The sequence below is a fragment of the Anabrus simplex genome, chromosome 8 (genome assembly GCF_040414725.1).
Source record: "Anabrus simplex isolate iqAnaSimp1 chromosome 8, ASM4041472v1, whole genome shotgun sequence".
Lineage (NCBI taxonomy): Eukaryota > Metazoa > Arthropoda > Insecta > Orthoptera > Tettigoniidae > Anabrus > Anabrus simplex.
In genome coordinates this window covers 247,575,389-247,592,358 of record NC_090272.1, presented here as the reverse complement: position 1 = coordinate 247,592,358, position 16,970 = coordinate 247,575,389, and the positions used below count along the sequence as shown (strand labels likewise).

General features: G+C 39.9%; 1 protein-coding gene across 2 annotated transcripts in view; it reads right to left on the bottom strand.

Annotated features, from left to right (window-relative positions):
• Positions 1–229: 229 nt before the first annotated feature.
• Positions 230–16,970, bottom strand: part of LOC136879065 (UV-stimulated scaffold protein A) — a 334,211-nt gene continuing 317,470 nt past the window's right edge. For both annotated transcript variants that reach the window (XM_067152813.2, XM_067152815.2), the window contains one exon: positions 230–969. The gene's annotated coding sequence lies outside the window, so the exon portion shown is untranslated. The remainder of the gene's footprint in view (positions 970–16,970) is intronic.

Sequence of the window (16,970 nt, the reverse complement as noted above, 5' to 3'; positions counted from 1 at the left end):
AGCCTGCGCTCTTCCATCCTCGCTACACAGACTGATAAAATAATCTACAATGTGAGGTTCTGGCTTAACAACTGACAAAATAATGACAATTATGTCTCATGTGAGCAAGTCGGGTGAAGCAAAAGGCCACATTTGACTCCAATGTAGACTGAAGAACATACAACTTGATAAACAGCTCTGAACATATTGTGATGCATATGTTTGTTGATTATAATTGATGAAGTTTCAGTTCATTATGCAAAAGTGTATTATTTATTGCATTTGATATGATTATTACACAAGTATTTCCATTACACAGGTGGCCAAATTAATTCCATTTAGTTTTAATTTGTGGAATATATGTCACGATCACAGAAGCCATGATGAAAGAATAGTGTCTTACTGGATGGCTTTTTACGAGTGGACGAAGACTTTTACTTCCAAGAGAACCTTCAAGTAGATATGTCAAAGCACTTGAAGGTGACCCCTTGAATATAAATGTCCCATGGCCATTCTGCCAGATCATCAGGCACTCGAGAGAAAATTGGCTTTGAGAGATTCCAGCAGTCCCTTCTGTTATTTTTTAATATTAACTGGTATTTGGTTTTCACAGTACTGGCTCTGTGCTGTTCTTTTAACCGTGTCTGTCTCTTACCCGTACATCCCAGGTCAGAGATTTTTACCCGGACTGAGGGTTGGTTCGAGGTCCACGCAGCCTATGTGATTACAGTTTAGGAGCTATCTGACGGCGAGATGGTCACCCAGTCTCGATAGCCAAGAAAATGGCCGAGAGGATTCGTTGTGCTGACCACATGACACCTCATAGTTCTGCAGACCTTCGAGCTGAGCAGCAGTCGCTTGGTAAGGCATGACCCTTTGGAGCTGTTGGGGTTTGGTTTTTCCAAGTTTTCATACCGAACAGGACATATGTTGCAGAATCACAGGAGAATGGATTGGTGGATTTTCATGAAGGGAGGGTAGGAGTGCCACCTGAAACACAAAACACAATGTATTTCTTTAATGTTGGTTTTAAAGGAAAATTCCTCATGACATTTATTTAAAATATCACTTTTGTCCTGTATCATTTACTGGTCAAGTGGAAATGCCAATAAATAACCCTAACAAAGTCATCCTGGCAACAATTACATCTGTCTGTAAATTAACCTGATAACCAGAAGGAAGAAATTAAATAAGAGCAGCAAAGGGCAAAAAGGATGATAGTGTGAAGGGCCAGAAAGCAAGTAAGTTGCGACATCTGCATGTTCACCCTCGTCTCCGAATCTCGGGAGCAACTTGAGAGGGTGACAAAGATACATGCTGAGCAATCGTCCCGTCGTTTGTTAATGATTAGTTTATACTAGCTGTTGTACAAAGTGCCAAGTGAGCGCGTGGCTCGGTGGGTAGCACCAGAGTCTAGAAATCAGTTTCAGTTTCTGTTTTTTTTTCCCTTCCTATGTATATTCTAGGTTCATGGACACAAAATGAAAAACTCCGAGCATGTTTGGCATTTTTCCATATCTACAAAAAAATTAAATACTAATACAATAACAATTACAATAATAAATACAATACTAATTAATGCTGCAAAGTCCGCTTTCATAGTGTAACGGTTATCACTATTAGCTGCCGTCGTCAGAGGCCCGGGTTCAATTCCAGAGATTCAAGAATGGCTGGTGGTTAGAACAGTACACGCAGCTCACCTCCATTGGGGGTGTGCTTTAAAAGGGCTGCACCACCTTGGGACGATCACACGAGTTTACTTTCTTTAATGCAGTGAAATTATCACAGTTGCAAAACTGTACAGAGACAAGGAAATTTTTTACAAACGTTAATGAACTTGTTTGCCAATAGATAATGTAGCGCGTGTGGCCCTTAAAAGGATGCATGTAATCTCTGATGGGGTGGAGCCAGCGTGCGACAGCACCGGACCGGAGCCTCCTGGGAGATGGCCAGTGCTCATTGGTGAGACCCAGCTCCAAAGTGCCGTACATCGCTGGGGCCTCGAGGGATGCAGAAACGACTTGGCCGCAGGCTAAGAACTTTTCATATCTGGAGATTTCTGTATGGTTCAAGTGACAGACGTATCTCAATCATTGGCCCAGGTGTATGTAAGGCAGGAGCAACCTCTGGAGTTCAGTTCAGTGTGAGCTCAAACAGTGAGTGAAGGAGAGCAGAGTAGACCGAGTTCTGTTCAGTATTTACTTTTTAAAGCATCATGTTCAAATGCGTTTTAATTTGTTTTTGAAGTAACTGTCTTTCAACAAGATAAATATTTCTCTGAGTAGAACTCAAATACAGTATCTGTACATTAAATTATCTTCGACTGTTTCAGTCCGATCAAAGTATGTAAATTTTTCTGACAGCAATAAATTTTCTGCTGTATCCACAAAATGGCATTAATGAAAATACATGGAAAGCACTATTAAAAAAATACCAGATATTTTAATAAACATTTATGAAAACATTCACATTCTATTAGAAATAATCCAAGTAGTAATTTAAATGTAATTCCTCAACACACCAATATCCTTAAAATGAACTAATTAACATATTTACAAACAAAAATTAATTACCAATGATTGTATTACTTCATAGAAAGCAATCCCTCCTACTTCACTCCTTCCCCTTAATCCAGGAACACATTGAAGGTTAATGGAACCGTAGAACTGCTAAGTAAATAAGGCCTCCTTTCCAAGGGATATCAAATGAACAATTCCTTGGAATTATCAACATTAATCATATAATTCTTTCCATTATTCAAAGAATGTTACCGAACAGTTTTCTCAGAACTTGTGTATATGAAACAATTTATCGGCCCGTAACAGTTTGGCCTCGTTCAGGTAGAAAAGCTTACATAAAACACAAATGACTGAAATGTCCTACTACACTCACTGCCGAAAAATGTTAGCCCATTTGGAAACTGATCAAAATATAATATTATGACTAGGGATTGCAAATTTAGGAAAAGTCATATTGTTTTCCTTGTCTCCGTTTTCTTGCTTGATTGGATTTTGGTGCAAATCAGGCGATTATCGTCACAATTAAGTGATTTTTATTTGTCATATAAATGCTCATTTAAGCCTTTTCTGTCATTAGGTCATATTTTGAGCTGTTTTCGCATAAATGTCATATTTCGGTGGTTTGACGACAGCTGCTGCTGAGCAAAGTCATCTTCAACTTACTGAATGCAAATCAGTATTCACAAAACTGCTTCTAGGTATCACGTGCAGTTAATACAAGTAGAATACTCTGCCTCTTCTACGAAGATTGCGCAGGAGTCAAACTTTGGAATTATATAGAGTGCAATTGCTTATTTAGAAGCTGCTAGCTTACAAACTCATGCAGGTATTGAAATTGTGAGAAGTGTTGAACTTTCAGTACAACAATCACATGGAATAGTTGGCGACAGTTTAAAACTGAAACTTCAAAATGTACTTAATCGAAATGGCGGTTTTCGCTATGTGTGCAAGATAAATGATGTTCTTAGAGGAGATAGCAGTAATTTTACATTATTTAAATATGAACTATAATGTCTTGTGACGTAGAAAGGAGGTTTCCTTTTTACAAGAATGTGTTAAGCGATAATTGGAGGTCTTTCGCGCCTGATGCTGTAAAGATGAATCTCGCCATACACTTAAATTCCACCCGCAGAGAAGAATGGAAAAGGTACGAGAGTTTTCACTATATGCCGAGCTACCCTTCCATAAGGTATTAAAAGACATCTACTTAATTTGTTTTGTGGTGCTCAATTTAAACTTTAAGCCCAGATTTCATTAATGTTGCTCAAATGCCTTAAACGTTGCAAAATATTTTTTTAAATAGATTGATTTCTAGTTTTTCTCATATTTCAAACCACCAGTGCAGGGTGCAAACATGTTTTGACTTTTAAAATGTTGTGCAATTTGATAATCTTACGAACTTAGTTCTTTATAGGTATGTATTCAAAAATGTTTGAAAAGTGATGATGATGATGATGATTGTTGTTTAAAGGGCCTAACATCGAGGTCATCGGCGCCTAATGGTACGAAATGAGATGAAATGAAATGACAAATTAAAAGTCTAAAATTCTCCACTGACCAGAATACAAAGCGTGAATGGATGGACATGAATTTAAAACAATCAGTGGATGCGACCCGCAATGCTTTACATTCACACAAACTGATGTAAAAGAATAGGATTACTGACCAAGGGACTGCTGCTATAGCATAACACTGAATAATGCTTGCAGTCTAAAGGGGGTCCAAAACCGAAGTTATCGGCCCCTCATAACGGTACTGATCGCTAGGAAAGTAGAAACATGGTGTTTGTCCTGTTGTGGTACTAATCAAAAGTAGCAAAGACTTGCGGTATTCCACACATTATTGTACTACTCATAGGTTATGAAATTCGACATACAATACAGACCTATGTTTTTCTCACTTTGCAGCCCCATTTACAGGCAACGCAAACCTATGGTGTCATTACATAAGAGTACTAACCACAGGGACCTTCCACTATCCCGTGGTGTTCCTCATATAGTGGGTACTAATCATAGGCAAGGCAGAACCATGTTAGCTATCATCCCATGGCGCTCATATGGTGGTACTAATCACAGGTACTGCGAAAGCCGACCGCACGGTGCTCCTGTGTGCAACTAATCACAAACCTATTTCGTACCTAATATAGTCGTACTACGCACAAGTAAAAGCGACCCTTGGTGTTCTCCGCGTGGTGGTACAAATCACAAGTAGTTTCATGGTTCTAATACAATCATCCCTTGGTCGCCCCTTTTAGTCGCCTCTGACGACAGGCAGGGTATACTGTGGGTGTATTATTCGTCTGCCTCCCCCACCCACAGGGGGTGTGTGTTTGGTCCGCGAGAGGTATTTTATTTCCCTCAAGTCCGCGGCAAGCCGGTTAGGACCCCTCTATCCGCCAACTGGGACGCGCCACGTGGGAGTATCACCTCTTCCCCTGCTAAGCCTGTGTAGCAGGTTCGTGGTTTGAAAAGTGAATCAAGGACTATAGCCTGTGAATAACTGCTAAATATACACAGTCGAAACTGATTAAGATGTCCCCCACAAGTGCGTTTCCTTGGTTATTACGCCATTATTCCAAAGTCGCAAGACGTGTCCTATTAAATACATGCTAAAGCAACCTGGATAGCACATTTACAACACTCTTTAGTACATTCGTAACTCCCACCATAAGCAATTTAAATTACCGTTCCTGGCCACGTTGCGCGCATGACAAGCCAGCAACAACTGGCCTGGGTAAGGGTTTGGTAGAGAACTTAATTTCACGGCCCCGGAGCCCGGTTGCATATCGGCCTATAGCTGCAGGGGTCGCCTGTCCCAAGCCAGTCTTAATATCTTGGCGCCTGTCGTGTTACATTCGTGAGGCCTCCTTTAGGCGGCGCGGGTTCCACCCGCTTCCATGCTTAGCCGCCGGTCTGCCTGGGCCTAAACTAAGAACTGATTATACAAATAGAATCTTTCAGATGATGCGGAGGCGGAGAGTAACAGCGCGCGGGCAGCCCATGGTGAGTCGCCGTCCCACGTTGACAGGTACTTGTTATTGCACAGTTTTTATGCATGTCGTCATACACAAAGGATCGACCATGCTCCCGACATCAGTACAGAACCCGATAGTGTACCTGTAAGAAAGTAGAAATGGATTTAGACGACAAAAGTAGGGCCGCTCTCACCCTTTCGACACAAGGAATAAGTACTCTATTTTCAATTTTAAAATTATTCGTGTGCTTTTTTTCTTTTCCTGTGTGATGTACAACGGTCGTTATGGAACGCGAAATAGACAGAGAACTTAACTGTAATGTCGGAAATACCAGTTGTCCCCTGTTTGGGAAAGCGTGATAACATTTAGACCTGTTATTGAGAGAGTATCTTCAAAATTGTATCCATCTTCTTCTCCAACGAAATATGATGGACACAGCATGCGTGAACTGTCTTTTGTATTTTCATAAGTGTAAACTAAGACTATGATGGTCCATATTTATTAGCACACTGAAAAGAGTGCTGAAAATGATCCGCCGGAAGGTGTGGGGAGTTTTGCACCACTCAACCCGTTGTGTATGTAAGAGTCAGCAGAAGCGGGTGCATCCGTGCATAGACACGGGCGCGTTTTACTCCAGCGCCGTCTGAAAGAAGCCTGAGTAACTTACGTATGTAAATTAGGCCTACTGTACATACGTATACAGCTGACATGTTGGTGCTTACTTTTACGTTCGTAAACAAATTGCGTAACAACATACATAAAATAGGCATTCTGTACTTACGCATAGTGGTTTGCAGAACATTAACTTATGGAGAAGAAGAAAGCCAGGCAGGTTATAGATGATGGAAAGTTTAAGTTTATTGAGAAAGTTGATGCTACACCACACATGAAATGTATGCATATCACCCAGATGTTTGACTTTCCAACGACAACTTTGAACATAATTGTAAGCGACGTGTATAGTTTTTACGTTTTTAAGAACATTTTTACTTGAAGTTTTACTATGTTGGTGTTCTTAACATGTACTATAATTAACGAAATAAATAAAGATATAATTGTAAACACTTGTTTGTTTGTTTTTATAGTAATTACTTTTACATTCAAAACTAAAATTAAATTTAACAGCGAAATTGTTTATTTTTTTTAGCACGTTCCCTGTTTATGACTTTTTCTTCCATCCCCACAAAAATGCCCTAACCAGCTTTGGCTGTATTTATATTCAGAAAATTGATGTGAATGCTAGAATGAAGAATTTATTTAAATATATATCAGAGGAATTGCTTTTTGATTTATAACTTATTTTAAAATGGCCATATTTAGATTAATCATTTTTAGGCCATATTCTGTAATTTTAACATAATTTTTAGTCACTTTTGGGGTCATATTTGCTTGCTTATTTGGGCTATATTTAGGTCTTAAATATCCGAGCCCTAATTATGACATTACAAAAATATGGCAATTTATTTTAAATGAAATAACCCATTTGAAATGTTTCATCTCAATAATTAAGAAACATTATTAATCATGACGATCACAACATGAAATAATGGGTTTGAACCCCACAGTCGGCAGCCCTGAAGATGGTATTCCATGGTTTCCCATTTTAATAATAATAATAATAATAATGTTATTTGTTTTACGTCCCACTAACTACTTTTTAAGGTCTTCGGAGACGCCGAGGTGCCGGAATTTAGTCCCGCAGGAGTTCTTTTACGTGCCAGTAAATCTACCGACACGGGGCTGTCGTATTTGAGCACCTTCAAATACCACCGGACTGAGCCAGGATCGAACCTGCCAAGTTGGGGTTAGAAGGCCAGCGCCTTAACCGTCTGAGCCACTCAACCCGGCGGTTTCCCATTTTCACACCAGGCAAATGCTGGGACTGTATCTTCATTATGGCCACGGCTGCTGCCTTCCCCCTCCTGGCCCTTTCGTATCCCAGCGTCACCTTAAGCCCTATCTGTGTTGGCGCGATGTAGAGCCAATTGTAAAAAAAAAAAAAAGGTTTACCTAGGCTTTTTCTTAAACATTTTCGAAGAACTTTGAAATTTATTGAACATTGCCCTTGATAAATTATTCCAATCCCTCAGTCCTCATCCTATAAATGAAAACAGTATTTGGCCCAGTTTGTCCCTTTGATTTCCAACTTTATCTTCTATTGTGAAGTTCCACACAAGCTTATTTGTCAAGTCATTCCACGCCAACTCTCCGCTGACACATACCTCATAGTATAGCATTTCTTCTCCTTACTCCCAAGTCTTCCCACCCCAAAGTTTGCAACATTTTAGTAACACTACTCTTTTGTCATAAATCACCCAGAACAACCGAGTTGCTTTCCTTTGAATTTTTTCCACTTTTCATATCAAGTAATCGTGGTGAGTGTCCCATACACTACATCCCTACTACAACCTGTAAGTACTCTCATAACCACGAGAAGAGATCTGTAACCTTTAACAACCTCGTTAATATGATTTCCCCAATGAAGATCATTAACACGTAGGTACTTAGAGTGTTCACCATCAACACAATGAGAGGACTTTTCCTCTTGGTGAAAATTAAAACTTGACTTTTCATCCCATTTATATTCATTAGGCCTAACCGACCTTTCGACAAGTCCAAAGGTTCATAGACTGTGATGGAAGGTAGGCAAAATTAAATTTTGTTCATTATTAAGAGAATGTTTTGAATTTCGAATAATTTTCGAGGTCCTGTATAATTGCCAGCTGTTCTATTCTCAACCAAAAACAGTAATTGTATTATGACTTCAAGGTTCATAGTTTGTAGAAAGAGTGATGACCCCAGAAATGAATCCTTACCAAAATGATATTTTAGTGTGTGCTTCTGCACTTTACTCATCAGCATATCAAGATCAACCAACACATGAATGTTGTTGACTGTCACATTCTCTCGGTTCCTAGCATGCGACCTTGTCTTCCACACACTCACTCGTAAGCATTGCTCAGTACGAGGGGCTTTTGAAAAGTCCGTGCAAAAATAAAAACTATGTAAGTGTTTGGGGTAAACCTTTTTTATTTTTTGACATACTCTCCTTTTAGGATTATACACTTTGTCCAATGATGTACTAGTTTGTTGATCCCTCCCGAATAATAGGATTTGTCGAAGTCTGCAAAATACCCATTAGTGTTTGCAATCACCTCCTCGTTTGAATAAAATCTTTGTCCCGCCAGCCATTTCTTCAAATTGGGGAACAAATAGTAGTCCGAGGGAGCCAAGTCTGGAGAATAGGAGGGATGTGAAACGAGTTGGAATCCTATTTCCATTAATTTTGCGACCACAACTGCTGAGGTGTATGCTGGTGCGTTGTCGTGATGGAAAAGGACTATCTTGTGGGCCAATCGCGGGCGTTTTTCTTGCAGCTCGGTTTTCAAACGGTCCAATAACGATGAATAATATTCACCTATAATAGTTTTATCCTTTTCCAGATAGTCTATGAGGATTATCCCTTGCGAATCCCAAAAGACAGTCGCCATAACCTTTCCGACCGAAGGAACGGTCTTCGCCGTTTTTGGTGCAGATTCCCCCTTGGTAACCCATTGTTTAGATTGTTGTTTAGTCTCAGGAGTATAGTAATGTATCCATGTTTCATCCACAGTGACGAAGCGACGCTTAAAGTCCTCCGGATTCTTCTGGAACAGCTGCAAACCATCCTTGCAACACTTCACACGATTCTGTTTTTGGTCAAACGTGAGCAATCGCGGCACCCATCTTGCGGATAGCTTTCTCATGTCCAAATGTTTATGCAAAATATTATGTACCCGTTCAGTCGAGATTCCCACAGCACTAGCAATCTCATGCATGTTAACTCTCCTGTCATCCATCACCATATCATGGATTTGATCAATGATTTCTGGATTCGTAACCTCCACAGGCCATCCAGAACGTTCAGCGTCACTTGTGCCCATATGGGCAGTCCGAAAATTTTGAAACCACTTATAAACTGTTCTAATTAAAGGTGCAGAGTCACCATAATGTTTATCAAACTTCTCTTTAGTCTCCTGAGGCGTTTTGCCTTTCATAAAGTAATGCTTAATCACTACACGAAATTCTTTTTCGTTCATTTCTTGAAAATCACTCGACTTCCTTGATTCACACAAATGCCAACCACAAAGAAATAGACCAATATGGCTGAAACTTGGTGTACGTTAACTCAAGAGATGCTACTTAACATGACCTCGATACACGCTGGTGATGCCATCTCTTGTACTTTGCACGGATTTTTCAAACCACCTTCGTATATGTGTTCATCTCCTCTACTATGATATCTATAACTTCCCCACCAAAAAAAAGAGTAAAAACAAATCTAAAATGCTAGCAAATACCTGATCAGTACCCTGATATTGTCCAGTAAAAGAAATTTTCTGCTTGGCATTCATAGTTTGCAAGTCACATCACATAACACCCTCAGAATGTTACTATCAGGAGATATTATAACTACACATTCCATGTCTTCAAGGGGCAAATATTCTTTTTGGGCATAATTTATGCCACTTTGCGCACCATCAGAATCATTAGCAAAACTGTTTACACTACTTTCTTCCTCTCCTAACAGCACTTTCACCTTCAGAACGCGAAGGACCATGTGAGAGCCATGACATTCTTCATGGTATAGGTCCATTGGTACTTAACCTGACAATATTCACCTCCTGTGTCAACTATGGTTTTTTATTTTTTTACTACCCTTTAGTTCCATTTCTTGACATGCCGTTGGGAATGAGGTGAGATGAATTTATATTTATGCTAGCTGATGTACCCATGCTTCGCTACGGAATTCTACATTGTATACAGAATTCTAGGTTAGGTAGTGTACATGTTGTGAGCAAGATTGTATTAAATTGCATAGCTCTTAACGTTACCCTAGAAACGCGACAAGGAAGTCACCAAACGTCTTTTCTCATATGAAGACTGGGTTAGGGAATTTTCACGGTAATGGCAGGTCCCCTTGCCTATCACCAGTCACAATCAGGTTGGGGAGTTTTCATTATAATGGTAGACACTCACTCTCCACCTGCCTTTTTAAATCCTCAGAAAGACTGTCTTAATAGTTTTCCCAACTGAAATGAACATAGATCATTACAATGACATCAGTACGAATGGTGCAATTAAAAGCAATGCTTTCATTTAAAATAATTGATCAAATGAAAAACCACATATTTTCTCACTTTTAACGAACAGTACTACGCTGCCAATCTAACAGTCCAAAGTTCCAGAGCTGGAATGACCAAGCCGCAGACAGCCGTGACCCGTGAACACAATTAGTCTTATTTCGGCCAGGTTGACCACCTACTGAATAGACAAGTTCAAGAACAAAATACACAACCGGAAATCCAAGGCTACAATGAGGAACCTCCCAGCATCTGGACAAAAACTGAGGCAGCCTTAAAATCTATGCCTAAAAGAAAATATTTAGGTGCAGATGAACCGAATGCGGACATGATAAAAGCAGCAAGCATCCAGGGCATGCACTGGCTGCACAGAGTACTAAATGCCGTACGAACAGACAAAATACCTGCAGATTTGAACAAAGGCGTTATAATTCCTGTTTAAGAAAGACAGCTGACGAAAACTCACAAACTATAGAGGAATAACCCCGCTGTCTTACGGGTAAGAATTCTAAGGATCATAGAAAGGAGATTGAAAACCATCACTGAACAACAGTTAGAGGAGGAGAGATCAACAATGGATCCAATTTTTAGCACCCGCATGCTGATGAAAAAGTATTGGGAGAAGGGCAAGAACCTGGTCATTTTGTTTCTGGATATAGAAAAGGCCTATGATAGTGCCTAAGAAAAAGAAATGTGCCTAAAGAACTGGTAAGGAAAATTCAGATGATGTAAGACTGTACTAGCTGTGTACGAATTGGGGAAGGTTGATTATCATGGTTTGAGACCAAGAGTGGATTTCAGCAAGGGAGTGTATTGTCCCTACTACTGTTCACTGTTATGAAGAATGTCAAGGAAAACTTGGGTGAACTGAATGCAGTGGCCTTCGCTGATGATATCACGATTTGGGGTGAAACAGAAGAGGAAGGACAGATCAGACTCAACGTATGGAAATCCCAGTTCCAGGAATGTAACCTCAACATCAGCAAGACCAAGACAGTAGTCTGGCAGTCAACAGAGATGGGCGTCCTGCAAGTTCACCAGCTAGAATGTGTGGATAGTTTTTCTTACTTTGGAAGTGTAACCTCCAGTTATAATCAGGTCAGAAAGGAAATTACAGAGTGAAAAAGGGATCAGAATTCTACCAACAAGTAAGAACACTTATGGGACGACATGATTCCAAAACCGGCCAAACTGATGATGTTTAACAGCTACTTCAGACCAATATTGACCTATGGTATTGAAGCGTGGAGCCTCTGCGGCTCAGGCGGCAGCACGCCAAACTATCACCACTGGGTTCCGTGCTTTAAATCCCGGTCACTCCATGTGAGATTTGTGCTGGATAAAGCGGAGGCGGACAGGTTTTTCTCCGGGCACTCCGGTTTTCCTCGTCATCTTTCCTTCCAGCGACACTCTCCACTATCATTACATGTCAGTCATTAATCACTGCCTCAGAGGAATGCGACAGGCCTCGGCAGCCGGCACAATTCCTATCCTCGCCGCAAGATGGGGCTTCATTCATTCCATCCCTGACCCGGTCACTGACTGGAAAACAGGTTGTAGGTATTGAAGCATGCACTCTCAGAAAAAGAGATTCATCAAGACTGCAAGCATCAGAGCTGAAATTTCTTAGATCCACCATCCAGAATACCAAGATGGACAAGTTAAGAAATGAGGTGAGGAAAGAAGCCAGAATCGAGACATCCCTATTAGACTGAATCGCATCTCCAGACTATGTTGGTACGGGCATGTGATAAGGATAGAGCCTACGAGAACAGCCAAAATAAATTTGGAAAGACAAATGGAGGGGAAAAGACCTGTAAGACCTAAAACCTGATGGATGGACATGACCAAAGTTGATCTACTTACCAGAGGATGGACAGTGGATGATTTTCTCCATGACAAGTTGTATATGGACAGGAAGAAGTGGAAGAGACTAATTAACAGTACCAGGGAAACTGGAACTGTACATTGATAATGATGATCACCTCTTGTCAGTCTCAATGGGAAGGTTTTTATCAACAGTCTAAAGAAACAAAATTTAAAATAACAGGAACAGATAAACAGCAAATAGCCTACTGCAAAGGGATATTTTAAGTCTACTTTCATTACTACAATGTGGTTTATTCAGTGCTCTTATAGTGATAATATTGTTTGTGAACAGTTTTTGAAAGTTAATCTCAATGTTGTGTCTTTTTAATGATGTTTGTGTTTTTTGCCCTGAACCTATTTGATAAGTGCATAAAGGAAGTGAACAGGCAAGTAATGTGTTCAATAAAGTGTTGCGTTATTTGCTATTACGTTTTATTTCATATCCTATAAGAAGCGGCATCTCTATGCCACGTGATTATTTGAAACCAGTTACTGGATTGGCTATAAGAGAGCTCGTCAATGAAATGAGCAAGATTTTCTTGGAGCCCCACTTCATGATACAATTAACTCATAAATAAACTAAACTCAAAGTTGAACGACCAGCTCTCAAGCAGTGAGCCAGCTTGGACCTAGCTCTCTTGAATTGCGTAGTGGACCGGGTAGGGAATATCCAGCAAAATCTAGAGAAAACATCAATACATACAAAGATATGGGTGTTTCCTAGGGAAGAGCGGGGGAAAGGTCCTACGTAGTCTATAAACAACCGTTCCATGGGGCGAGAGGCTTGGGACGATGACAGCAATCCAATTCTGTTGTTCAAGTTAGGCTTACTAATGCCACAAGATTGGCAAGATTTTATCATCTTTCTAATGTCATGATCCATTTTCTTCCAAATGAAAAACTCGGATCTTTTGCCTGGTTTTGTAAGTACCTAGATGGCCACCAATGGGCGAAGAGTGATAGTACTTAAAAATGATGGGTACAAGAACCTTTGGAACGACGATTTTTAGGTTTCGGTCCTTCCGACCCTTACAACAAAGGACACCTTTAGACAAAGAATAGGGTTTTACTTCCGTACCATCATTAATTGCATCTATGATCTTCTTCAATTCCGGATCCGACTTCTGATGATCTTCGAACTCATGATACAATAGAGGAAAGTCTGAAAGCATTGCGTCGACACCAACAGCATTGACTTCAAGTTCTCCCACATTAGGATTCAGTTCAGACTCGTCATTCCCTTTGAACATTCTACTTAAACAATCTGCAATGACATTCTCAGAACCCCTAATATGACGAACGTTGAACTTGAAAGAAGAAATACGGAGCGCCCACCTGGTTATCCTTCCGGTTCTTTTGGGCCTATTTGGCACCCAAGAAAGAGCCTGATTGTCCGTTTCCAACTCGAAGTTCACATGCTCAATGAATGGTCTAAACTTTTCAAGAGCGAACAAGACTGCAAGACATTCTAGTTCATAGACGGAGTACCTGCTTTCCAAACTATTAAGAGTTCTAGATACATAGGCAATAGGTCTACGCGCACCACCATACTCCTGCAAGAGTACCCCGGCAATAGCCTTATTGGAAGCATCGGTTTGCACAACAAATCGCTTGTTAAAGTCAGGAATTGCCAACACCGGAGCATTGGTCAAGGCAGCTTTCAGAGAATCAAAGGCTACTTGTTGGGCGTTACCCCAGGTGAACTTCACACCTTTGCGTCTAAGACAATTCAAGGGAGCAGCAATTTCTGCAAAATTTGGAATGAATTTCCGAAAAAAAAATTGACCATACCAATGAAGCGGGCAACACCTTTAACGTCCCTAGGAGGTTTGAAGTCCCTGATACCTTGAGTTCTAGACTGATCTATGGAAACACCATCTGAGGAAACTACGTGCCCCAGGAAGGACATGCTAGGCTTTGCGAAGGCAACCTCAGATAGCTTGACAGTAAGTCCAGCCTTCTTCAGGCGTACTAAAACTTCCCTAATATGTTCTAGATGTTCTTCGAAAGTGTTTGGAAAAATTACGACATCGTCCAAATAGTTATACACAAACTTGAACTTTACGTCCGACAGAATGGAATTTAGCAGCCTCGACAACACAGCTGCTCCACAGTTCAAACCGAACGGCAGCCTCAGGAACTCATACAGGTTCCAGTCGGTTATAAAGGCAGTCAGGGGAATGGATCTCTTGGAAAGGGGGACCTGGTAGTATGCTTGGTTCAAGTCCAGAACGGTGAAAAACTTCGCCCCAGAAAACCATCCGAAACAAGTGTGGAGATCATGCAGTGGAATCCATTGGAGTACTATCTTACTGTTCAGGACTCGATAGTCTATCACAGCATGAAAACCGCCAGAGGACTTGGGCACTAAGAACACAGGAGAAGCATATGGAGAGGTGGAAGGTCTGATAACACCATCCTTTTCCATCTGTTCCACAATCTTCTTCAATTCTAGCATACGTGGTGGAGACAGACGATACGGAGGAGATCTAACCGGTTGATGGTCTAGCAACTCAATGTCATATTCTAGGACATCAGTCAACCCTAATTTACTTGTTAAGACTTCCGGAAATTCTTTACAGAGGTTTCGCACTTGTTCAGCTTCAATTTCCCCTAGATGTTCCAGATCAAGGCAATTCAGATCACTATCCTCGACAGGAGACGGGTAACCTACACACGAAGAAATGGGTATCTTCAACGGAGTATCAACCAAAGCAAACTTAACGTCTGGAGAAAATTTAAAAAAGAAATTCCTGCTCTGTAAGTCTAACACTAGACCTACACTATAGAGCATCCAGAGTTAAGAAAAGACTACAGGCCTTATGGGCCTGCTGCCTTCCACTGTTGCCATACTCGCTCACTCAGCGTGGCTCGGACACTGCTTGCGAAATACAGTCATGACATAAAATTATACAACGCTTGGTACAGCTGTTGCAAGACTAATAATAATATAAATGCCAGATTATCTCCAGTCATTAATGAAATTTTGTTTTGCCATAACGTTTCTAAGGATAATAGCCCACTGACTGTATCATTCGAAATAGAGGAAGAGTTTGAACATGCAGGGATGCAAACTAAATAATAATAATAATAATAATAATAATAATAATAATAATAATAATAATAATAATAATAATAATAATAATAATAATAATAATAATAATAATAATAATAATAATAATAATAATAATAATAATAATAATAATAATAATAATAATAATAATAATAATAATAATAATAATAATAATAATAATAATATGCATATCCAGAAACCGAAATGATTGTCTTGTTTCTTATATCTGAGAAAGTTTCATGATCGTTGTTGCTTTAAGGGAGCGCAGTGCTGAGTCTATTAGCCCCCAGAAACATTTCATTATTAAGGCATATACTGTATGGTTACAACACAGGAAGCTGACGGCGAGATATCTCTGTCTCGGTGATGTATCCTTCAGCTCATTTCAGATAAATTTACTCGTAAGTGACAACAGATGCAAGGGCTTCATGTTTATCACAAAATACGATAACTTAAATATTCTTCCGCAACATAAAATACGGAATGCTGAATGACCTATTCGTATGATTTCTTAAAATCAGGTAGTTCGGAGTTGCTGTTTTTCGGAAGTGAGGATTGTGTTCAGAGTTGGCGGTTCATCTCTAAAATAGAATTCATGAACAGTGTGCCGTATTCCACTTCTGACAAAATCATGGTATTTAATGAGTCTGGAATTACTGCGAATTAACTGTTTCCTTTCCCGCTTCTTGCTGGGACTCTGGAGTGCCCTTCGCTGGCTTCCTTCCTTATTTTGAAGACGGAAGTCTTCGAAATTCCTAAAAACTTTGCAGCTTTATCTACTACCCAGTTTACACTTCGTCCTGGATGCTTTGTTTTCAAATATGAAAATGAATTAAGCACCATTTGCCGTTCCTTTCTCCTGACAACTTCACTACTTATCCTTTTCACATGTTCAGCTATAATTTAAATGTATTACTCGCTGACTGATTATATAAAAAATACTAAACAGACAAAAACTATACACGATACACACAACCAAAAGCAATGCAATACACGAAAAATGAAACACAATAAATTATACTGTATTTATAACAAAACACTATGCGCCCCAGGAAGACGATCACTTCACTCTGCCGAATATCTCCCAATCATTGTAATGAGTGACACACACAAAAAGGGAAACATGCCGCACTGACCTCACCAATGATGATTTGCAGTGGTTAAGCTGAGTTATTACACGTGTTGTCTACTGTACACACTTCCGCACTACACGCTGAAATGTGGCGCGCAAAGCGACAAGCATGGCCGGCTGTTCCGTGTACTGAACCGCATATACGATATTTAAAAGGATAAACTCAAAGATATCAAAATGATTTTACGTCTTATTTAGTATTGTATGGCACAACCAATCCTTGTTTCATAAGAAAAAGTATACATTTTGATAGGAATTCATTATAATGTTTATATACATGTAGAACTAAAGTGGGTAACAC